The sequence below is a fragment of the Mustela lutreola genome, chromosome 11 (assembly GCF_030435805.1).
Source record: "Mustela lutreola isolate mMusLut2 chromosome 11, mMusLut2.pri, whole genome shotgun sequence".
NCBI lineage: Eukaryota > Metazoa > Chordata > Mammalia > Carnivora > Mustelidae > Mustela > Mustela lutreola.
The window spans coordinates 66,633,373-66,658,165 of NC_081300.1; the positions used below are offsets into that span (position 1 = coordinate 66,633,373).

At 38.1% G+C, this 24,793-nt stretch overlaps 1 protein-coding gene across 1 annotated transcript in view; it reads left to right on the forward strand.

Annotated features, from left to right (window-relative positions):
- Positions 1 to 1,894: 1,894 nt before the first annotated feature.
- The window catches only part of ZNF280B (zinc finger protein 280B), a 29,695-nt gene continuing 6,796 nt past the window's right edge, over positions 1,895 to 24,793 (forward strand). The window contains exons 1-4 of the mRNA XM_059139922.1: positions 1,895 to 2,047; positions 2,853 to 2,913; positions 5,525 to 5,582; positions 8,699 to 8,760. The gene's annotated coding sequence lies outside the window, so the exon portion shown is untranslated. The remainder of the gene's footprint in view (positions 2,048 to 2,852; positions 2,914 to 5,524; positions 5,583 to 8,698; positions 8,761 to 24,793) is intronic.

Sequence of the window (24,793 nt, forward strand, 5' to 3'; positions counted from 1 at the left end):
GGAAAAATTAACTTTACAGTGGAGAAATTAGTGGTTAAGTCATAGTGATAGCATGTATTCCTGATGGTAAGTGATAAGAACATATAACCTCTGTGGTATAATTCTAAAAACCTATATCCCCAGTGTAACTGTAAGTAAAACATTGAGCCCATATTGAGACATTCTCCAAAATATCTGACCCCAAGGACTCCTTAAAATTATCAAGGTCATGATAAACAAGTAAACAGTATGATAAACAAGTAACAAACTGTCACAGACCTGAGTAGGCTAAGGAGACACTATGACTAGTGCAGTGCAGTATCCTGTATGGGAATCTGGAACAGAAAAAAGACTTTAGTAGAAAAACTAGTGAGATTTGAATAAAACCTGAAGCATAGTTCATAGTGACTTAATGAAGGATATTGAAGTAATTTTGAGGTCTTAAGGGGAGGTCATTTCCCAAATACACATTTTAGACATAGAACATACTTTCTATCTACATCCTCTTCACTTTGTCTACGGTATACTTAACTGAACAGAAATCCTCAAATGCAAAGGAGCAATAATATTTAGACTGTGTGATCTGACCATAATGCAACAAGATGAGAAATTCATAAACGAATTGCTTTTTAAAATCCCACAGATTTGGAAAATAAATACAATATTACTATGTAACCCTTGTGTTAAAAAGAGAATTACTAGGGAAATTAAGACATACTTGAAACTGAATGATAATGAGCATACTATGAAATAAAATCTGTAGGATACAGTTAAATTGATACTTAAATAAACAAAGGTAAATTTATAGCATCATATACAAGAGAATTAACTGGAAGTTTACAAATAAACCACTTAGACATTTATCTCAAAGCATTGTAAAGCAGTTAACTTTGTCTGGCGACAGATAGTAACTACATGTATCATGGTGATTACTGCATAAGGTATAGAATGTCATCTTGCTACATTGTACACCTGAAACTAATATAACATTGTATGTCAACTACACTACAATTAAGAAAAATAAAACACTTTATAAAATATTGTAAAGAGGAACAACAGAACCATAGAGTTAATAAGAAAGTAAAAAGTAGAAAATATAAATGGGCTAGAGATGAAAATCACATTACAGATTAAAAAGCCCGAAAGCTGTCTTTTTTTTCCCTTTTCAAAACACTACTAAAGTAGACAGACTTCCGGCAGAAATGGCAATTAAAAAAAAAATCTGTTAAAAAAAATCTGTAGAGGGCCAGATAGTAAATATTTTAGGCTTTTGAATATGATTTATGACAATTAACTGTTGTTTTAAGAGGAAAGCAGCCATAGGCCATACCTAAAGGAATAAATATGTCTGTGTTCAATAAAACTTTATTTATGAACACTGAAATTAAATTTTATGTAATTTTCACGTTACAAAATAATAGTCTCTTTGTGGTTTTCTCCAGGCATTAACAAATGTAAAGTTCATTCTTAAGTCGCTGCAAGCTATAAAAACAAATAGGTGCCAGACTTTTTTTGTATGGCTTGACCAGATGTAACGTCAAGAGTATGGGCATCAAGACCAAGTTGCATGGTCATGTTCTCTTAAACATGGGGCTGGCAGCTAGTGCTTTTATGAAAAAGGGACCACACCTGAGGATTATGAAAGTTAAACTCCAGGTGGACAAATTTATCCCCTGATGGACTGGGAGCCTGTCTTTATCCTTGAACACTGGTCTGCTCTGCAACCTTGACCTCCCAAGACTCTTCCAGGGACTGAGGGTCATCGCTACAGCTCTCACCCCTCTCAGCCTGATCCCGCGCCCAGGGATAGCCACCAGGGGCGCCAGAGCGCGCGCAGACGCCGGACCCGCCTCGCCGCCAATCAGATTACAGCGCCCCGAGCCGCGCCTGCCTTGGGCCCGCACCTGGCAGCCAATCACAGATCGCAGCGGGCGCGCGTGGAGAGGCGGCGGTGTCCGCGGCGCCTGGGGCCTGAGGAGGCGTCGTCCCCTCGGGCTTTGCCTGGGGAGCGCCTTGGGGCGGTGCGCCTCCGGCAGCTCAGGACGTAGTGCGGACCGCCGGGAGGACGGTAAGGACGGGGGCGTGGCGCGGCCGTAGTGTTCCCAGAGGAGTGATGGGAGGGATTCCGCGGCCGCAGTCCCGCGGCCCACAGGTCTCCTGGTCTGGTTGTGCCCGAGCGGCCTGTGCCTGTTGCTGCGGCCTCCGGAGTGTGTCGGGTAAGCGGTTCTTGGCGGGTCCTGAGACTCCCTTCACGCACACCCCCTTCCCGGGTTTCAGCAGGCGCCTTTCGGGCAGCATCCCCTCCCCCACCCTGGGCTGGCCGTCCCCATCCCCCAAGCCTGGGCCCAGCCTGGGCCTCTTGGAGGAGGGGCCTGCCCTGGCTCTTAATACCTTCCCCTCCCCCGTCTCACTGGGGTCTCTTTTGGAACTTAAGGCATTTAAACGTCCCCTGCAAACCTCCTTCTTCTCCCTGTTCGGGATGTCTGTTGGCCCAGAGCCTTTAAGGCGATTTAAGCATTTGTAAATTCATTTATTGCTCCCTCTCCCCTACCTCAGGGCCTTGTTAATTTTTCTCGTTTGCAGTATCTCTGCCTGGGCTCTATTTCAGACTCTTCCACCCTGATGAAGTCCTCCTGACAGCCAGGCCCCGGGGTGGTTTCCAGGCTTTGGAACTGGGCAGCTGGCAGGCAGTGTTTTCTTTACTGAGGGAGGGTAGATGGGAGGAACAGGTGTGGGGGAAGGGACTCCAGTTCTCTTCTGGTTAAGTGAGACGCTTGATGACCTTGCAGATGGCAATAACAGGTAGGCAGTGGGATATAAAACATTCCTGTAACGTGTAAGTAACCCTAATCCTCCTCTGTGGTTGCCTCAAGGATGTGAGCTTCTCCTACCTGGAAAATCTTAAGTTCTTAGAAGTTTCACTGCACACCTGAGGTAAGTTGAGGGGTCTTTATAAGGACCAAGACTGTATCATTTTTCTTCAGTTTTTTCTTATTTTCTCCCGTGTTAAAATACTAGTATTTAGACAGTGTTTCCTGAAGTGTGTATGACCTGAATTTGTCTGATAAATTCAAGCCAATCACTGATTTAGGTAATTCTGGAGCTCTCTATATTGCTTCCTTAAAAACAGGGAGGGTGGCATTCTTTCACCTGCTCTCTAAAGAACATGAGAGGATCATACATTTTAAGCTATGTAAAACTGACTTCTTTTACAATGGTAGTAGGAGGGTAAAATGGGCAGATACACATACCTAAGATTTAAGCTCATGTATTAAAGTTTCATTCAGGATAAATGTGTATTGGTTAAAAATGTTCACATAGGGTTAGTTTGTTCATTTCTACAACCTTTAAAAGGCTTTATTTCATGGAGTAATTGAATGTGACTGGGTAAGGGAAGCCATATGAATTCATTTCATGCCAGGAGGCAAAACAATAAGTAAGTTGTATGCCTAATAACTTGTGTATATAGCATGGTAAGACCCATTATATAGTTAGTTATCTATTGCTGTGTAACACATTGTCTCAAACTTAATGACCTAAGAAATGTTTATTTCAGTGTCATACTCTAGCTGGGTGATTCTGGCTCAGGGTAGCTTATGAGTTTATAGTGAAGCTTTTGACAGAATTGGCAGTTACTGAAGACTTGGGTTTTATTGGATGAACAGTGTCTGAGCTTGCTTACTTGACTGTTAGCACAGTCCTCAGTTCTTCACTCTGTGGCCCTCTCCATGGGCCTGCTCCTGTCATGGTAGCTGGCTTCTCTCAGAGCGAGTGATTAAAGAGAGAGCTTGGTCCCAGGATGAAGTGCAGAGTCTTTTTCAGAAGTTACATACCATTACTTCTGTATTTGCTTCATCAGATAGGCTAACCCTATTATATCGTGGGAGAGGACTACACAAGAGTGTGAATACCAGGAGGCAAGATTCATTTGGGGCCATGTTGGAGGCTAGCAACCACACCCGTTGCTACTCCATACACATATATAAGTTGCACACACCATTCCAACTCTTCTCCATATTGTTCTGTTATTATGAGTGAATTATTTGGCTCCAGGCTAAGGGCAAAGCCTCCCCTGGTATATTAAATCCAAGTAGTTTTTGTTTATTCAGGAATGTTGTTCCAGCAAGTCTCCTCTTCATCCTGGATTAAGTTTTCAGTTTCTCTGGATCATTCTAATCAGCAAACTGATTGTAATGTTACCTTTTGTTAAAAAGCCATCTTTTAATTGCACATCCCCCTTCTGCTTATTTTATTTCATGTCTGCTTCTCATTAGAGGAAAATTTCTTCAGCGTTGTCCATGTTTGCTTCCTCAAGTTCTCCCATTCTCCTGACTCTTGTCAAGATCTCCAGTGAATTTCACAGTACTTAATGAAATGGTCAATTGTTATTTATTTTTTTTAAGATTTTATTTATTTATTTGAGTTAGAGTGAGAGAGATCACAGGAGAGAGAGAAGGAGAATCCCCTCTGAGCAGGGAGCCCATTGCAGGAGTTGATCCCAGGACCTTAAGATAATGACCTGAGCCGGAGGCAGATGCTTAACCGACTGAGCCACCCAGGCATCCTGAATTGTTAGTTATTAATTTATGTGATCTATTGCAGTATTTATCAGAGTCATTAATTTCCTCTTCCCTGAAAATACTTTTTCATTTGGATTACAACGTGCTTTTTCTCTGTTCTTTTACTACTCTCCTCCCCTCCTCCCCAGCTTGTTCTAAGTAACCCTTCCTTCTTTCTATCCTTTTCTGGTTTCTTCTCATGTTTCTGACCAATGCAATGCCCCAGGACTTGGATATCAGACCTCTTTCTCTAGAGGACCTCAGGCAGTCTTGTGTTTTAAATAACATTACATGCCAAAGATTCCAAAATTTGTGTACTTAGCCCAGGTCTTTCCCTGAGTTCTGGTTTCATGTTTACTTGCTCAGCATCACCTGTTTGTTCTATGTGTCATCCTCTTCCTCACATCCCAATTCCTCTCTGTTAACAAATCTTGTGGACCTTCAAGGTTTTAATATAGAATTTGACCCCGGGGGCACCTGGGTGGCTTAATGGGTTAAAGCCTCTGCCTTAAACTCAGGTCATGGTCTCAGGGTCCTGGGATTGAGCTCCACATTGGGCTCTCTGCTCAGCGGGGAGCCTGCTTACTCCTCTCTCCCTGCCTGCCTCTTTGACTACTTGTAATCTCTGTCTATCAAATAAATAAATAAAATCTTAAAAAAAAAAAAGACTTTGACCCCTTCTCAGCATCCCAGTCTTGTATTAGCATAATCTTTTATTATAAAATCATTATTAATGAAATTATTATGATTAAGTTATTAATAATCTTAGTAGTTATAATAATCTAAACTTGCCTTCCTGCTTCCAGTTATTATTCTAAAGTTTTCTTTCTTCTCATAGTAGCCAGAGTGGTCCTTTTGACATGACAGATCATGTAACCCCTCGCTCAAAATTCCCAGTGAACTATCATACCCATAGTAAAACCAAAGAACTTAGAATGGACTACATTAATGTACTACAGCAAACTCATTCTTTGATTCTTCTCCAGTTTCTCTCCCTGTCCACTGGTTTGCCTACATTAACCTCTTGACCAGTTCTTAACTTTGGTAAGTCTCAGAGCCTTTGTATTTGTTCTTCCCTCACCTGGAGAATTCTTCCCCAGATCTCCATAACCATGCCATACAAATATCAGCCTGCCTCCATACTACCTGACCATTGCCTCCTTTATTTTCTCTATAGCATTTATGACCATTTGAAATTATATATATATGTATACACACATATAATAATATAAAATATTTTATGTGATTTATATTACATTAGTACATATTTGAAATATGTGCTGTGTGATACTATAATATTGCATGCAGTAACATTATGTGTGTATATTTTTTAATGTATATTTTAGTTACCTCTATTGCAGTGTCAGCTCCCTGAAGAAGGGGTCTTTGTTTCAATCACTACTATATCTCTGGTACCTAGATCAGTACCTGGCATATGGTAGACTCACCAAATACTTCCTAATACTCAAATTTCTTATAAATGCCGTCTTGATACTTCTCCCTCCCTTTTTCTTTGTTAGGGGTTAGGGTTAGGAGACTGTCAGAACTATACAGTTCCTTATCATTATGCTCCTGTGTCGTTTATTTGTTTCTCAGTCTTTTTTGGACAGGGATATTTTCTAATTTACTAATTTAATATGTTTTATAGTTGTAGTTCATCCAAAATAGTGAACATCAGAACATTACCAACATTATATGTTTGACCACCCATAGAACTTATGATGATCTTTCTGTAGAGTAACAATTTTCCCCTAATTTCTTAAAAGAAAGAAAGATAGAGAGAAAGAAAGAAAAGAAAGAAAGAAAAAGAAGGAGAGAGATTCCCCTCTTTTCCTTTTTTTGCACTTAGGAGTTGTAACAGGAGTTGTTATGTTAGGGTCAATTTGATATGAAAACAAAAAAAAAAAGTTACTTTCAGCTTTTGATTTCATAACACTTAAAAAAATTGGGTACCACTGAAATAATAAAATAAAATTTAAAAAAATTGGTACAAGTTATTTTAAGCTGTACTTTGTAAGTTCCTTATACTTGTCAACCACAAGAATTCTTAGGTGCATTCCTTATTCATTCCTTTAAATGTATAAATTGGTCATTTGAGTAACACTGAATAGTAGAGATCTGAGAGTTCAGCTTAAGCATTAATATTGTATATTTTTGAAAACAAAATATGGTTGCTTTGTGGAAGTCTTACTGGGATTTTTTTCTTTGGGAGCTTTCCAATAGCAGGGAGATATTTGTTATCTAGAGATTCATGACAGGGAACATCTAGCATGCATAGCCTATGCTCTCACCACTTTCACAACTTCAAGATTCCTTACAAGTATGTTGACTCATTTACCATCAAAATCATTTTTTTAATGGCGGAAGAAGAGAGAGAAAATAAGCACACTCCTTGCTGAGTGGAGACCAACATGGGGCTTGATCTCACAACCCTGAGATCATAAGCTGAGTTGAAATCAAGGTTCAGATGCTTAACTGACTGAGCCACCCGGATGCCTTGAAATCAAGGTATTATTAAGTGAAAAGTGATACTGTTAAAAAATACACAGGGGCAACAGGTCAAACTGGATTGTCATGGTCAAATCAGGATTTTTAGCAGTCCTAATAAAAATTAAGTTGATGTTTCAACCTAGTATCAGAGTAGTGTCCACTCTACAAGAAGATACCCATCCATCCCTAGGAACATATGTCTCCCACCACAAATTTGTAAATTGACTACATGATACTAGTTTAACTCTCTTTGTGGGCTAGATTAGTTTGCATTGTTACTGTAATTCTAATTACCTAACTCTTGTTACATGAATGGAGTCTGTTGAGGGGCTTTGAAAATTTAGTTATCAGTTGTTAGGATGTTGGGGGAGGAGGAGGTCACACCAGCCTATCACTAGGAATTTTTTTCTTTAATTGAGATAAAATTCACATACTATACAATCCACTCTGTAGAATGCAGAATTGAATGATTTTTAGTATACTTCACAAAATCGTGCAGTCTTTACCACTATCTAATTCTGGAACATTTCATCAACCCTAAAACTCTGTATTAGCTTCTTGGTGGATTAAAACAACACAAATTTATTCCCTCTCAATTCTGGAGGCCAAAAGTTAGAAATCATCACCTGACCTAAATCAGGTTTTGGTAGGGCCACCCTATCCCAGATACTCTAAGGGAGAATCCATTGCTTGCTTCTTCCAGCGCACATTCTTTGGCTGAGTCCATGTCATTCCAGTCTTGGTACAATGCTTTCTCCTACCGTATGTGTGAAATCTTTTGCCTTTCATACTGAGGATACTTATGATGGTATTTTGGGCACATTTGTATAATCCAGGATAATCTTCCCATCTCAAGATTCTTAATCACATCTGCAAAGACCCCTTTCCCAAAGAAAGATAATGTAGATATGTTTCAGGGATCAGGATCTAATATTTTTTGAGGTCATTATTCAACCTACTACATTTCCTCATTCTTTCCCCCACTCCAGCCCATGGCAACCACTAATTTATTTCTGTCTCTGTGCATTTGCCCAGTGTAGACATTTTATATGGGAGGAATTATACAATATGTGGCCTTGGATAGTTTGCACTTTGTTGCAATTATGAATAATGCTGCTATGAACATTGTTGAGCAAATTTTTATATGGATTTATGTTTTCAACTCTTTGAGCTATATACCTAGGAGAGAAATTGCTAGATCATATACTGCTGTATTTAATTTTTGAGATGCTGCCAAACTGTTTTCCAAAGTGGCTGACCATTTTACAGCAGTTGCACTAACAATATATGAGGATTCTAATTTCTCCATATTCTCTGTAACACTTTTTACTGTTTCTGTTTTTGATTTTAGTCAAGCCAGTGGATGTGAAGTGGAATCTCATTCTGATTTTGATTTACATTTTCCTAATAATTAATTGTGTTGAGCAGCATTTCTTGTGCTTATTGTATTGCATTATTTGTATATCTTCTTTGAAGAGTTGTCTATTCAAATTTTTTGCTCATTTTTTATTGTAAAAAGCAGATAACATAAATTTTACCATCTTAATCATTTAAGTGCTAAATATATTAACATTGTTTTAAAACAGATCTCTAGAACTTCTCATTCTGTAAAATTGAAACTCTGTATCCATCTCATTAAACAACTAAGTCCCTTTTCCCTTTCTCCCTAGACCAGGGTATCCACCATTCTACTTTTTGTTTCTTTACTGTTGCTTTGACTACTTTAGATCAGGTAAGTGGAATTAATATAGTATTTGTCTTTTTTGTGACTGGCTTTTTAAAATTTAGTTAATGTGTCCTCAGAGATTCATCGGTGTTTTAGTGTATGGCAGGACTTCCTTCTTATAGCTGAATAATATCCTGTTGTATGTATATACACATTTTTTTAAATTCTTTCATCAGTTAGTGAACATTTGGACTGCATCTACCATTTAGTTATCAGAACAGTACTGCTGTGAACATGGGTACACAAATATTTCTTCGTAATCTTGTTTTCATTTCTTTTGAATATATATCCAGAAGTAGGATTGCTGGATCATGATAGTTTGATTTATAATATTTTGGGGAACCTGTGTTGCTTTGCACCATTTTACATTCCAACCACAGCACATAAGAATCTTAATTTCTTCACATCCTTACCAGCAGTTGTTATTTTCTGGTGTAATTATTTGTTTTTATATATTTTGATAGTAGCCATCCTAAGGGGTTTGAGTGATATATCATTATAGTTTTGATTTACAGTTTTCTCATTACTATCATGTTGAACATCTTTTCATATACTTGGACATTTGTGTATCATTTTTATTTTTTTGTTTGTTTTGTTTTTTTTTAAGATTTTATTTGTTTATTTGACAGAGAGAGAAGGGGAAGCAGGCTCTCTGCTCAGCAGGTATGCTGAGGCAGATGCGGGGCTCGATCCCAGGACCCTGAGATCATTACCTGAGCTGAAGGCAGTGGCTTAATTCACTGAGCCACCCAGGTGCCCCTGGTATATCATTTTTAGAGAAATTTCTATTTAATTCCCTTGCCCATTTTTTTTTTTTTTAAGATTTTATTTATTTATCTGACAGACAGAGATCACCTGTAGACAGAGAGGCAGGCAGAGAGAGAGAGAGGAGGAAGCAGGCTCCCTGTGGAGCAGAGAGCCCGACGCAGGGCTTGATCCCAGGACCTATTCTTCTGATATAAGAGATCTTTATATATTGTGGATACAAGTCCTTTATTATATATATGAGTTAAAAATATTTTCTCCCATTACGTGGTTTGTCTGTTTACAAAAGTTTTTAATTTGATGAAATCCTGTTTTAATTAAATGTTATTAAATTCTATTAATTAACATATAGTGTATTATTTGCAGTGGTAGAGTTCAGTGATTAATCAGTCTTCTATAATACCCAGTGCTCATTATATCCCATGCCCTCCTTAATGTCCATCACCCAGTTACTCCATCCCTCTACTCCCCTCCCTTCCAGCATCCCTTAGTTTGTTTCCTGTAATTAAGAGTCTCTTATGGGCGCCTGAGTGGCTCAGTGGGTTAAAGCCTCTGCCTTCGGCTCAGGTCACGATCCCAGGGTCCTGGGATCAAGACCAGCATCGGGCCCTCTGCTCAGCGGGTCGCCTGCTTCCTCCTCTCTCTCTGCCTGCTGCTCTGCCTGCTTGTGATCTCTGTCTGTCAAATAAATAAATAAAAATATTTTTTAAAAAATTAAAAAAAAAATTCTCATGGTTTGTCTTCCTCTTTGATTTAGTTTTGTTTTATTTCCCTGCCCCGATGCTCTTCTGTTGTTTCTTAAATTCCACATATGAGTGAAATCATATGATAATTGTCATTGATTGGCATTTTGATTAACGTAAATACCCTCTAGTTCTATCCAGGTCATTGCATATGTCAAGATTTCATTTTTTGATGGCTTAGTAATATTCCACACCACATCTTCTTTATCCATTCATCTGTTGATGATATCTGGGCTCTTTCCATAGTTTCACTATTGTGGAGATTGCTGCTATAAATATTGGGGTGTAGGTGCCCCTTTAGATCACCAGATTTGGATCTTTGGGATAAATCCCTAGTAATGCAATTGCTGAGTCATAGGGTAGCTAGGGTAGCTCTATTTTCAACCTTTTGAGGAAACTCCATACTTTGTTCTAGAGTTGCTGTACCAGCCTACGTTCGGCTAACAGTTGTAAGAGTTTCCTTTTGCTGAAATCCTGTTCATTTTTCCTTTGTCATTATTCCTTTTGGTATGTTGTCTCAAAAACCTTTGTTTCTGTTTTTTTAAAAAGAAGACTTACAGTTAGCTCTTACATTTAGTTCTACGATCTATTTTGAAGTGTTTTTTTTGTTTTGTTTTGTTTTTGCTTTTGTTTTTTAAATATGCTGTGAGCAGGGGTCCAACCTCAGTTTTTTGATGTGGATGTTTTCAGTTGTTCCAACATTTGTTGAAAAGACATACCTGCTTCCCACTTAATTATTTTGCTATTCTTGCTGAAAACCAATCGACCATTAGTGTATGGGTTTATTTTTGGATTCTGAATTGTATTCTGCTGATCTGTGGTTCTGTCTTTATGAAAGTACCACACTCTTGATTACTGTAGCTTTGCAGTAAGTTTTGAAATCAGTGTGACATTTTCATTTCTTCTTTTTCAAGATTGTTTTGGCTCTTCTGAGTCTTGCATTTCCCTATGAATTTTAATTTGTGAAAAAGCCAGCTGGGATTTTGATAAATCAGTATCAGGAATCTTGTCATCTTAATAATATTAAATCTTATCCATAAACATGGGATGTATATATTTACTTAGGTCTTTTTTAATTGCTTCAGCAATGTATTCAGTGTAATTCAGTGTTTTCAGTATGAAAGTCTTGCATTTTTTTCTGGAAATTTATTCCTAAGTATTTCATCCCTTTTAATGCTAGTGTACATAGAATTGCTAAGTTCATTTTCGGAGTGTTTATTGCTAGTGTATAGAAATGTAATTTATTTTTTTTTAAGATTTTATTTATTTATTTGACAGACAGAGATCACAAGTAGGCAGAGAGGCAGGCAGAGAGAGAGAGAGGAGGAAGCAGGCTCCCCGCTGAGCAGAGGGCCCGATGCTGGTCTTGATCCCAGGACTCTGGGATCATGACCTCAGCTGAAGGCAGAGGCTTTAACCCACTGAGCCACCCAGACACCCCTAATTGATGTTTTATATTGATCTTATATTGTTTATTATAATAAACAGTTATTATATATAAACAAATATAATTCCTCAGGATTTTCTGTATACAAAATCATGTCCTCTCCAATACAGTTTTACTTCTTTTTTTCCCCAGTCTGAATGCTATTTTACTTTTTTTTTTTTTTAATTGCATGATTACCCAATTAAACAACATTCAGGATAATGTTGAATCAGAAGGGTAGAAGTAGACATCCTTGTCTTATTCCTGATCTTAGAGGAGAAACTTTCAGTCTTTTTGCCATGAATTGTAATGCTAGCTATGGGTCTTTTACAGATATACCTTGTCAGAGAAAGTTTCCTTCTTCCAATTACTGAGTGTGGTTTTTATCCCCCTTCCCCAAAACCGTGCTCAGTTTTGTCCACTGCTTTTTTTGTGGACAGATGTGGGTTTTTTGGTCTTTCATTCTATTGAAATGGTATAATGTTGATTGATTTTCATATAATGAACCAACTTTGCATTTCTTACACAAGTCTCACTTGGTCATAGTGTATAGCCCTTCTTCTAGGTTTTTAAGATTTTTTTTTAAGATTTTATTATTATTATTATTATTTATTTGACGGAGAGATCACCAGTAGGCAGAGAGGCAGGCAGGGAGAGAGGGAAGCAGGCTCCCTGCCGAGCAGAGGGCCCGATGCGGGGCTCGATCCCAGAAGCCTGAGATCGTGACCTGAGCTGAAGGAAGAGGCTCAACCCACTGAGCCACCCAGGCACTCCTCTAATAGGTTTTTAAATTGTGTTTGCTAGTATTTTGTTTTTTGATTTTTGCCCTTATTGATAAAAGGTATTGGTGTCTGGGTTTTTTTGTTTTTTGTTAGTTTTGTGTGTGATTTGTTTGTTTAATTTTGATATAAATAGTACTGGTCTCATAGAAGAGCTGGGAAGTTGTCTCTCCTCATCTGATTTTTAGAGAGTTACTGAAAGTTTAGTGCTAATTCTTGAATTGTTTTGATAAAATTTACGAAGATAGTCATCTGATCTTGGATTTCTCTTTTGGGAATTATTTTTTAATTTTTTAATTTTTATTAACATATAATGTATTATTTTCCCCAGGGGTACAAGTCTGTGAATCTTCAGGCTTACACATTTCATAGCATTCATATCACACACCCTCCCCAATGTCCATAACCCAGCCACCCTCTCCATACCCTCCCTCCCCCTAGCAACCCTCAGTTTGTTTTGTGATATAAAGAGTCTCTTATGTTTTTTCTCCCTCCCAATCCCATCTTGTTTCATTTTTTTCCTTCCCTACCCCTCAAACCGCCCACCCTGTCTCTCAGTTTCCTCATATCAGGGAGATCATATGATAATTGTCTTTCTCTGATTGACATATTTCGCTCAGCATAATACCCTCTAGTTTCATCCACGTCATTGCAAATGGCAAGATTTCATTTCTTTTGATGGCTGCATAGTATTCCATTGTATATATATGTATGTGTATGTGTGTGTATATATATACTTCTTTATCCATTCATCTGTTGATGGACATCTAGGTTCTTTCTATAGTTTGGCTATTGTGGACATTGCTGCTATAAACATTCGGGTGCACGTGCCCCTTCGGATCACTATGTTTGTATCGTTAGGGTATATACCCAGAAGTGCAATTGTTGGGTTGTAGGGTAGCTCTATTTTCAACTTTTTGAGGAACCTCCATGCTGTTTTCCAGAGTGGCAGCGGTTCAACCTGCATCCCACCAGAAACGTAGGAGGGTTCTTTTTTCTATGCATCCTCACCGACATCTGTCATTTCCTGACTTGTTAATTTTAGCCATTCTGACTGGTGTGAGGTGGTATCTCATTGTGGTTTTGATTTGTATTTCCCTGATGCCGAGTGATGTGGAGTACTTTTTCATGTGTCTGTTGGCCATCTGGATGTCTTCTTTGAAGAAATATCTGTTCATGTCCTCTGCCCATTTCTTGACTGGATTATTTGTTCTTTTGGTGTTGAGTTTGCTAAGTTCTTTATAGATTCTGGATACTAGCCCCTTATCTGATATATCATTTGCAAATATCTTCCATTCTGTCAGTTGTCATTTGGTTTTGTTGACTGTTTCCTTTGCTGTGCAAAAGCTTTTGATCTTGATGAAGTCCCAATAGTTCATTTTGGCCCTTGCTTCCTTTGCCTTTGGCCATATTTCTAGGAAGAAGTTGCTGTGGCTGAGGTCAAAGAGGTTGCTTCCTGTGGTCTCCTCAAGGATTTTAATGGATTCCTGTCTCACATTGAGGTCTTTCATCCATTTTGAGTCTATTTTTGTGTGTGGTCTAAGGAAATGGTTCAGTTTCATTCTTCTGCATATGGCTGTCCAATTTGTTGACACCATTTGTTGAAAAGATGGTCTTTTTTCCATTGGACATTCCTTCCTGTTTGTCGAAGATTAGTTGACCATAGAGTTGAGGGTCTATTTTTGGGCTCTCTATTCTGTTCCATTGATCTATGTGTCTGTTTTTGTGCCAATACCATACAGTTTTAATAATTACAGCTTTTTAATAGAAGTTGAAGTCTGGAATTGTGAAGCCACCAACTTTGGCTTTCTTTTTCAACATTCTGCTGGCTATTTGGAGTCTTTTCTGGTTCCATATAAATTTAGGGTTATTTGTTCCATTTCTTTGAAAAAAAAATGATGGTATTTTGATAGGAATTGCATGAAATGTGTAGATTGCTTTAGATAACATAGGCATTTCATAATATTTGTTCTTCCAGTCCATGAGCATGGAACATTTTTCCATTTCTTTGTGTCTTCCTTAGTTTCTTTCATGAGTAATTCACAGTTTTCTTTCTTCTTTTTTTTTTTTTTAAGATTTTATTTATTTATTTCAGAGACAGAGACCACAAGTAGGCAGAAAGGCAGGCAGAGAGAGGAGCAAGTGAAGTAGGCTCTCCGCTGAGCAGAGAGCCCGATGTGGGGCTCAATCCCAGGACCCTGGGACCATGACCTGAGCTGAAGGCAGAGGCTTTAACCCACTGAACCACCCAGGTGCCCCATTCATATTTTTCTGAGTACAGACTTTTTGCCTCTTTGGTTAGATTAATTCCTAGGTATCTTACGGTTTTGGATGCAATTGTAAATGGGATTGACTCCTTAATTTCTCTTTCTTCTGTTTTGTTGTTGGTGTATAGACACGAAACTTATTTCTGTGCATTGATTTTATATCCTGACACTTTACTGAATTCCTGTATGAGTTTTAGCAGTTTTGGAGTGGAGTCTTTTGGATTTTCCACATAAAGTATCATCATCTGCAAAGAGTGAGAGTTTGACTTCTTCTTTGCTGATTTAGATGCCTTGTATTTCTTTTTGTTGTCTGATTGTTGAGTCTAGGAATTCTAGTACTATGTTGAATACCAGTAAGTGATATTGGGTAGCCTTAACATGTTCCTGACCTTGGGGGAAAAGCTCAGTTTTTTCCCGAGTGTGAATGATATTTGCTGTGGGTTTTTAATAGATGGCTTTTATGATTTTGAGGTATGTACCCTCTACCCCTACACTTGTTTTTTTTTTTTTTTTTAAGATTTTATTTATTTATTTGATAGACAGAGATTATAGGTAGTAAGAGAGGCAGGCAGGGAGAGATGAGAAAGCAGGCTCTCTACTGAGCAGAGAGCCCGATGCAGGGCTTTATTCCAGGACCCTGAGACTATGACCTGAGCTGAAGGCAGAGGCTCTAACCCACTGAGCCACCCAGGCACCCCCCTATACTTTGAAGAGTTTTGATCAAGAAAGGATACTTTACTTTGTCAAATGCTTTTTCAGCATCTACTGAGATTACCAAATGGTTCTTGTTCTTTCATTTATTAATGTATTTTGTCACATTGATTGACTTGCAGATGTTTAACCAAACCTTGCAGCCCAGGAATAAATCCCAGTTGGTCATGGTGAATAATTCTTTTAATGTACTCTTGGATCCTAATGACTAGTATTTTGGTGGGAATTTTCCCATCTGTGTTTATTAAGGATATTGGTCTGCAATTCTCCTTTTTGATGGCGTCTTTGTTTTTGGGATCAAGGTAATGCTGGCCTCATAAGATGAGTTTGGAAGTTTTCCTTCCATTTCTAGTTTTTGGAACAGTTTCAGGAGAATAGGTATTATTTCTTCTTTAAATGTTTGGTAGAATTCCCCTGGGAAGCCATCTGGCTCTGGGCTCTTGTTTGTTGGGAGATTTTTTATGACTGTTCAATCTCCTTACTGGTTATGGGTCAGTTTAGGTTTTCTATTTCTTCCTGGTTCAGTTTTGGTAGTTCATACATCTCTAGGACATTTCTTCCAGATTGTCAAATTTGCTGGCATATAGTTGCTCATAGTATGTTCTTATAATTGTTTGTATTTCTTTAGTGTTGGTTGTGATCTCTCCTCTTTCATTCATGATTTTATTGATTGGGATCCTTTCTCTTTTCTTTTTGATAAGTCTGGCCAGGGGTTTATCAATCTTATTAATTCTTTCAAAGAACCGGCTCCTAGTTTTGTTGATTTGTTCTACTGTTCTTTTGGTTTCTATTTCATTGATTTCTTCTTTGATCTTTAGGACTTCTCTTCTTCTGCTGGGTTTAGGCTTTCTTTGCTGTTCTTTCTCCAGCTCCTTTAGGTGTTCGTTAGGTTGTGTTTTTGAGACCTTTCTTGTTTCTTGAGAGAGGCTTGTATTCCTGTATACTTTAATTTCAGGACTGCCTTTGCGGTGTCCCACAGTTATTGAACAGTTGTGTTTTCATTTTCACTTGTTTCCATGAATTTTTTCAATTCTTCTTTAATTTCCTGGTTGACCCATTCACTTTAGTAGGATGCTCTTTAGCCTCCATGTATTTAGGTTCTTTCCAAGTTTCCTTTTGTGATTGAGTTCTAGCTTCAGAACATTTGGTTTGAAATATGCAGGGAATGACCCCTCTCTTGGTACCAGTTGAGACCTGATTTGTGACCCAGGATGTGATATATTCTGGAGAATGTTCCATGTGCACTAGAGAAGAACGTATATTCTGTTGTTTTGGGATAGAATGTCCTGAATATATCTGTGGTCTCCATTTGCTCCAGTGTGTCATTTAAGGCCTTTATTTTCTTAGTGATCTTTTGCTCGGATTATCTGTCCATTTCAGTGAGGAGGGTGTTAAAGTCCCCTACTATTATTGTATTATTGTTGATGTGTTTCTTTGATTTTGTTATTAATTGGTTTATATAGGTGGCTGCTCCCATGTTAGGGGCATAGATATAGAAAATTGTTAGATCTTCCTGTTGAATAGACCCTTTGAGTATGGTATAGAGTCCTTCCTCGTCTCTTATTATAGTCTTTGGCTTAAAATCTAAACTATCTGATGTAAGGGTTGCCACCCCAGCTTTCTTTTGATGTCCATTAGCATAGTAAATTGTTTTCCACCCCCTCACTTTAAATCTGGAGGTGTCTTTGGGTCTGAAATGAGTTTCTTATAGAACGCATATTGATGCGTCTTGTTTTTGTTTTTTTTTTTAAATCCATTCTCCTTCCATGTGTTTTTTGATTGGGGTACTTAGCCCATTTACATTGATGGTAACTATTGAAAAATATGAATTTAGTGCCATTGTATTGCCTATAAGGTGACTGTTAACTGTATGTTGTCTCTGTACTTTCCTTGTCTACTACTATTAGGCTCTCTCTTTTCTTAGAGGACCCCTCTCAATATTTCCTGTAGGGCTGGTTTGGTGTTTGCAAATTCTTTTAATTTTTGTTTGTCCTGGAAGCTTTTTATCTCTTCTTCTTCTTCTTTTTTTTTTTTTTTTAAAGATTTTATTTATTTATTTGACAGACAGAGATCACAAGCAGGCAGAGAGGCAGGCAGAGAGAGAGGAGGAAGCAGGCTCCCCGCTGAGCAGAGAGCCCGATGCGGGGCTCGATCCCAGGACCCTGAGATCACGACCCGAGCCGAAGGCAGCGGCTCAACCCACTGAGCCACCCAGGTGCCCCCTTATCTCTTCTTCTATTTTCAATGGTAGCCTAGCTGGATATAGTATTCTCTTTTTTTTTTGAAATATTTTATTTATTTATTTGACAGACAGAGATCACAAGTAGGCAGAGAGGCAGAGAGGAGGAAGCGGACTTCCCGCCGAGTAGAGAGCCCGATAGGGAGCTTGATCCCAGGACCATGGGATCATGACCTGAGCCAAAGGCAGAGGCTTTAACCCATTGAGCCACCCACTCAATGATATAGTATTCTTGGCTGTGTGTTTTTCTCATTTAGTGCTCTGAATTTATCATGCCAGTTCTTTCTGGCCCAACAGGTCTCTGTGGATAAGTCTGCTGCCAATCTAATATTCCTACCATTGTATGTTACTTCTTGTCCCGAGCTGCTTTTATGATTTTCTCTTTGTCCCTAAGACTTGTAGGTTTTACTAATATATGACCTGTGGACCTATTTTTATTGATTTTGAGGGGGGTTCTCTGTGCCTGAACCCCTGAATTTTCATGCTCATTCCCTTTGTCATATTAGGGAAATTCTCTACTGTAATTCTATCCAGTATACCCCTCTCTGTTTCTCTTTTTCTGGAATCCCAATTATTCTAGTATTGTTTCCTCTTACGGTTTCACTTATCTCTTGAATTCTCCCCTTGTGGTCCAGCAGTTGTTTGTCTTTCTTTTGCTCAGCTTCTTTATTCTCTGTCATTTGGTGTTCTACATCACTAATTCTCTCTTCTGCTTCATTTTTCCTAGCAGTAAGAGCTTCCGTTTTTTATTGCACCTCATTAATAGCTTTTTTAAATTTCAATTTGGTTAGATTTTAGTTCTTTTATTTCTTTAGAAAGGGATTGTATTTCTCCAGAAAGGGTTTCTCTAATCTCTTCCCTGCCTTTTTCAAACCTAGCTAGCACCTTGAAAATTGTCATTCTGAACTCTAGTTCTGACATATTACCAGTGTCCTTATTGATTAGGTCCTTAGCCGTTGGTACTGCATCTTGTTCTTTTTTTTTGTGGTGAGTTTCTCTGCCTTGTCATTTTGTCCAGATAAGAATATATGAACGAGAGAATCATACACTAAAAGGGTGGCAAAGACCCCAGAAAAATGTATGCTAACCAAATCAGAAGAGACCCAAAACTGGGGGGGAGAAGAAAGGGGGAAAAAAGAAAAAAAAATACATATACATACATAGATGTATATGTATGTATATGTGTGTGTATGTATGTATATATATATATATATGATCTCAGACTGGTGAAAAGAACAGAGCCACCCAGTTGGGTCTATGCTGGTCTCTTAAAGAAACTACCTCCCAAAATTTTAAAGAGAGAAAAACATATATATACACAAAAATAATAGTAAACATGATGAAGGGATGGAATATGACTGTAAAGATGAAAATTAAAAAAAATATATATAAAAAAGGAATGTTAAGATAAGTTGGTTGGAAAAAGAAAAAAAAAAAAAGAAAAAAGAATGTGCTCAGGCTGGAGACTAGAAAAAGCCATGCGCTAGATTTAGAGTTTATTTTTATCTGTTGGAAGAAATTGTATCCCAAAATTTTAACAAAAATAAAAAAACCTATATGTATACAAAAAATAATGTTAAATACAATGAAGGGATAAGATAGGACTATAACAATGAAGGCTAAGTGGGGGTGGAGCCCTCGCAGGGACAGTGTGGTCTCAAGTATGTATAATTGACATAAACGTTAGTTTCAGGTATATAGTATGATTTGGTGTTTGAATTGTGAAATGCCCACAATAAGTATAGTCAACATCTGTTACCATACGTAATTTTTTTTTTGTCTTGAGATAAGAACTTTTAAGATCTACGTTCCTAGCAACTTTCAAATATACACTGCAGTATTATTAACGAGAGTCATCATGTTGTGCATTACGTCTCCATGACATTTTATTTTATAACTGGAAGTTTGTACCTTTTGATCCCCTTTATCCATTTTACCCTTCTATCTTGCCTCTGGCAATCACCAGTCTGTTCTCTTTATCTATGAGCTTATTGTTATGTATGATTCCACGTATCAGTGAAATCATATAATATTTGTCTTTCTGTGTTTGACTTATTTCACTTAACATAATGCTCTCAGGTCCATCATGTTGCAGATGGAATGATTTCATATTTTTTATGGCTGAATGATATTCCATTATTTGTATATTCCAGATTTTCTTTATCCACCAATCAGTGGACACTTAGGTTATTTTGATATCTTGGCTACTGTAAATAATGCAGCAGTGAACAGTAAGGTCTCTTTATTCCCTTTATGGTTGAATAATATTCCACTGTTTGTATATACCACAGTTTGTATACTTACCCATTGATGGACATTTGTATTATTTTTACCATTAAGTTCTTGTGAATCATGTTACTCTAAACATGTATGTACATTACATGTAGTTGTCTGAGTACCTGTTTTTGATTCTGTCGGGCAATACTTATAAGTGGACTCTTGGGTCATAATGATAATTCAGTGTTTAAGTTTTTGAGGAAATGCCATAGTGTTTTCCACAGAAATCCTCTGATTTTCCTCTGATTTTTAATCCTCTGATTAAGCCTTTGGTTAATTACTGGGATGAAAAAGCCCGATTTTGACTATTTCTGCTGTTGTTCTCTTTGCTTTTATGAAGGAGGGAATATTTGTAGTTTCTTATTTTACCATTCCCTATGACCTTACCTTGTTGGCTTTTAAAAAATTAACATTGTCCTTTTTTCCTTTTTTTTTTTTTTTTCAGTCATCTTTTTTGTGGTTCTCTGCAGCCCCTGTTTAAATCATTCACCATTCACCTGATATTTCCACCTTTCTAAATCCTCAGTCTTAGAGAAAGAACTTGCTTCTGAACTAACAGGCCACTTTTAGGTTGAATTGCCATCCTGCTCATGATTCCACTTATCAGTGAGATCATATAATATTTGTCTTTCTGTGTTTGTCTTTCTCCTTTGTGAATTCTTCTACGATCCTGCTCTTGGGAGCAAAGGACAAGAGAAAATGGTTGAAAGTGACGGACAATAGTCCTCCTGAGTCCTAGGATTATAGGGTTCTCATATTTGCTGTAATAGTACACTTTAGTGGCTCCCTGACTTAAAGAAAATTGTGTGTTCCTCAGGTTTGAACGTTTCTTGCTTCTTCCCTCAGCCCACTTTCCTCTGTTAAATTTATTTCTAACTCCTAGATAATCATTTTCCTTTCACAAATATTTAAGACTTGTGTGCCATGACTACTCTAGGAATTTGGGAGAAATCAATGAACAAAACAGACAAAAACAAACAAAACAAGCTAAAAAATGAAACAGAGCTTCTCCAGTGGAAAATTGACAGTCCAGTGGAGAAAAAAAGGTCTATAAACATATGTGTATACACACACACACACACACATAATATATAATACATATATAATATAATTGTGTAATAATAATGTAAATATAATACATTTTTCGGTGATACAGAAGGTGATGTTATGAAATTAGGAAGAATCTAATAGAGCAGGATCATAGGATTGAATGTTGGGTGGGTGGGAATGTTGTAATTTTAGATTGGATGATCAGGGCAAGTCTTATGGTAAAGGTAAGTTCAGATATGGTGTTAAAGGAGATAGAAGTGTTAGCCATGGAGACATCTGGGAGAAAAGAATTTCATGCAGAGCCTAAAGGGAACAACAGGGAAGACACTGTGGCTGGATTGCAGGGAATGAGTGTTAGAATAATGAAAAAAGAAGTCAGAGAGGTAGAAAAAGTTAAAATGGTAATGAGGTTCTATAAATTGCTTTTCCTTAGTCCAGTCTACAGAAATAATCCTGTCTTTTGAAAGAACAACCTTGGTTTAATAGTTTTTCCCATTTCAGACTCCCAGGCTAGATTAGACCCCATTTTTATACTCCTCTACCATCTTGAGCTTATTTATGAACAAATATTTATTAAAAAAAATTATGAAAACATTTTGTTTTTCTTAGTTGTCCTAAGGTGAATATAAATGTTTAATGTAGTTTTAAGGATCCTGTGAAGCTCTCATTTCGCCCAAGGATGTGTTTAATGGGCATTAAATCCTAAGGCAGCAAATGTGTGGGGTAAATGGAAGAGAAGGGAAGGAGAGTAGTGGGAATGAGACATGAGGTGCTATGGTTGGGGAAGGAGTGAAGGGATAGGGAGAGGAATTTGCAGGAGTGGTATAGGGAGTGAAAAGAGTCAGAGGCAAGGGAAGATTGTGAGAATAGATATCAAAGGAGTCCGGTTGGCCTGCTTTCAGGAAGCCACTCAAGAAAGACTGATGCCTGAAAAAAAGCTGGTGTGTAGCTATAAAAAAGCCCCATGAAGGGGTTAGGGGGATAGGAGAAGAATAAATGAAGCAAGATGGGATCGGTTGGGAGACAAACCATAAGTGATTCTTTTTTTTTTTTTTTTTTTTTTTTTTTTTTTTTATTTCTTTATTTGTGCATAAGTGATTCTTAATCTCACAAAACAAACTGAGGGTTGCTGGGGGGAGTTGGGTTGGGAGTGGGGTGGGGGGTGGAGTGGGGTGGGGGGGTGTTATGGACATTGGGGAGGGTATGTGCTATGGTGAGTGCTGTGAAGTGTGTAAACCTGGTGAGTCACAGACCTGTACCCCTGGGGTTAAAAATACATTATATGTTTATTTTAAAAAAAAAAAAAATCCCCATGAAGAAGGCTGTTGTTTAAATGCATAGGAATAACCTGGGAGATGAATTATCTTTCCCTGCCATCTTAGCTATCTTTGGCATGAAATCTCTTTAACTCCTTCCACAGCCCTTGGCAGTTTTATTGATAGGGGGATACAAGTGGTTTTGAGGATTAACTCCTTAGATCTACTAAGTCTTTGACATGTCCAACCTCATGACCCAAGGTATCTTAAGATTCTGGTAAATTGTAGAAAATAAAGGTACCAGAAGAGAAGTGATAAGAAAATTCCCATGATCTGGGGCACCTGGGTGGCTCAGAGGGTTAAGCTTCTGCCTTTGGCTCAAGTCATGATCTCAGGGTCCTGGGATCCAGCCCCACATCGACCTAGTTAATCGGTATGGTCAACAGCTATAAAATCCTACTAAGGGGCTCCTGGGTGGCTTAGTTGGTTAATCAACTGCCTTCTGCTCAGGTTATGATCCCAGGGTTCTGGGATCCAGCCCCACATTGGCCTCCTTGCTCAGCAGCGAGTCTGCTTCTCCACTACCTGCCACTCCCCCAGCTTGTGCCTGTTCAGTCTCTCTCTCTCAAATAAATAAGATCTTTAATAAAATAATTAAAAACAAAGTAAAATCCTACCAAGATCAGCTGGGTAAAAAGTCCTACAATGTTCCTGGAACCCAGTTTATTTTTATTCTTTTTTAACAACAGAATTTGTTCTCATAGTTTTGGAGGCTGGAAAATTCAAGATCAAGGTGCTAGCTGATTTGCCTTGCTTCCTTCAGACCTGTAGACTGCCACATTCTCACTGTGTCTTCACATAGTAGGTGGGAGACAGAGAAAAAGCAAGCTCTTTGATATCTCTTCTTGGTACTAATCCCATCATGAGGGTTCCACTCTCATGAATTTATCTAAATCTACCTAGATGGGAACCCAAAGTTTCCCAAAGTTTCATCTCCAGATACTATCATACTGGGAGTTAAGGCTTCAGCATACATATTTTGAAGGGACACAGTTTGTTCCATAGCATAACTTAAAATGTATTCTTTAAAATTGGGGGAGTCATTTAACATGTAGGAATAGCTGAATGATATAATTACAGAGGTATTTTAAGATTCATCTAGTAAAAAAAAAAAAGATTCATCTAGTGGTGGTATACAGTTGAGCCATCAGTATGCACTGAGCCATCCACGTGCCCCAGAATATTAATAATGTCAATTTAGAATTATTTCTTGAGAGGGGTATTAGAGCATCATGTAGAATTACCTAGAAGACAGTTACTAGAAATGCGGAAGTTGATACTCAGGAGATTAGATTAGGGTAGAAGTTCTCCCGTAGAACATTTTTTGATGGCACATGTAGGGAATTTCTACTAGCATCTCCTAAGCAGAGTCAGGGATACTGCTATAAATCCTAAATGCACCCAGCACCACCCCCCTACAACAAAGAATTATCTGGTCCAGACATGTCTATGGTGCTTATGTTGGGAAACAATGGACTAGGTGGCATCATCCTGGAGTTAGATGATGAAGTTGTATATAGACAGACCAAACCAATTTCTCTGACTCTTAAAGAACAGTGTTTTCAGATGTGCCTTTTATGTTTTCTTGCATTACATATCTCCTAATTATATACTTGATCTTCATTTTAAGAAGGTTGTAAATCACTCTTTATGGCATACTAGACTGTAAACTTCATGAATTCACCACTTTCTACTTAGTGCTTGGTAATATCATACCATTGTTGGCCAAGCAATTATAGTTGTGAGACAAATGATGAAAATAAGAAATAACTTTTCTTATTTATTTTTTTTTTTAAGATTTTGGTTTTTTTGACAGAGAGAGATCACAAGCAGTCACAGAGGCAAACAAAGAGAGAGGAAGGGAAGCAGGTTCCCTGCTGAGCAGAGAGTCTAATATGGGGATATGAGGCTGGATCCCAGGACTCTGAGATCATGACCTGAGCTGAAGGCAGAGGCTTTAACCCACTAAGCTACCCAGGGGCCCCAACTTTTCTTATTTTCAAAAATTTCTTTTTTGACTTACTTTGAAGTTGGTATACATCTCAGGATTAAATATCTATGTGTTCCCAAATTATATGCTGATATGCTAATTAAACTAATTTGCGGTACATGGCACGTATTTGATGCCACTTTAATTTTTTTTTAATTCTTATTTTTTATAAACATATATTTTTATCCCCAGGGGTACAGGTCTGTGAATCGCCAGGTTTACACACTTCACAGCACTCACCATAGCACCTACCCTTCCCAACCTGTCTATAACCCCACCCCCCTGTCCCAACCCCCCTCCCCCCAGCAACCCTCAGTTTGTTTTGTGAGATTATGAGTCACTTATGGTTTGTCTACCTCCCAATCCCATCTTGTTTCATTTATTCTTCTCCTACCCCCTTAACCCCCCATGTTGCATCTCCACTTCCTCATATCAGGGAGATCATATGATAGTTGTCTTTCTCCGATTGACTTATT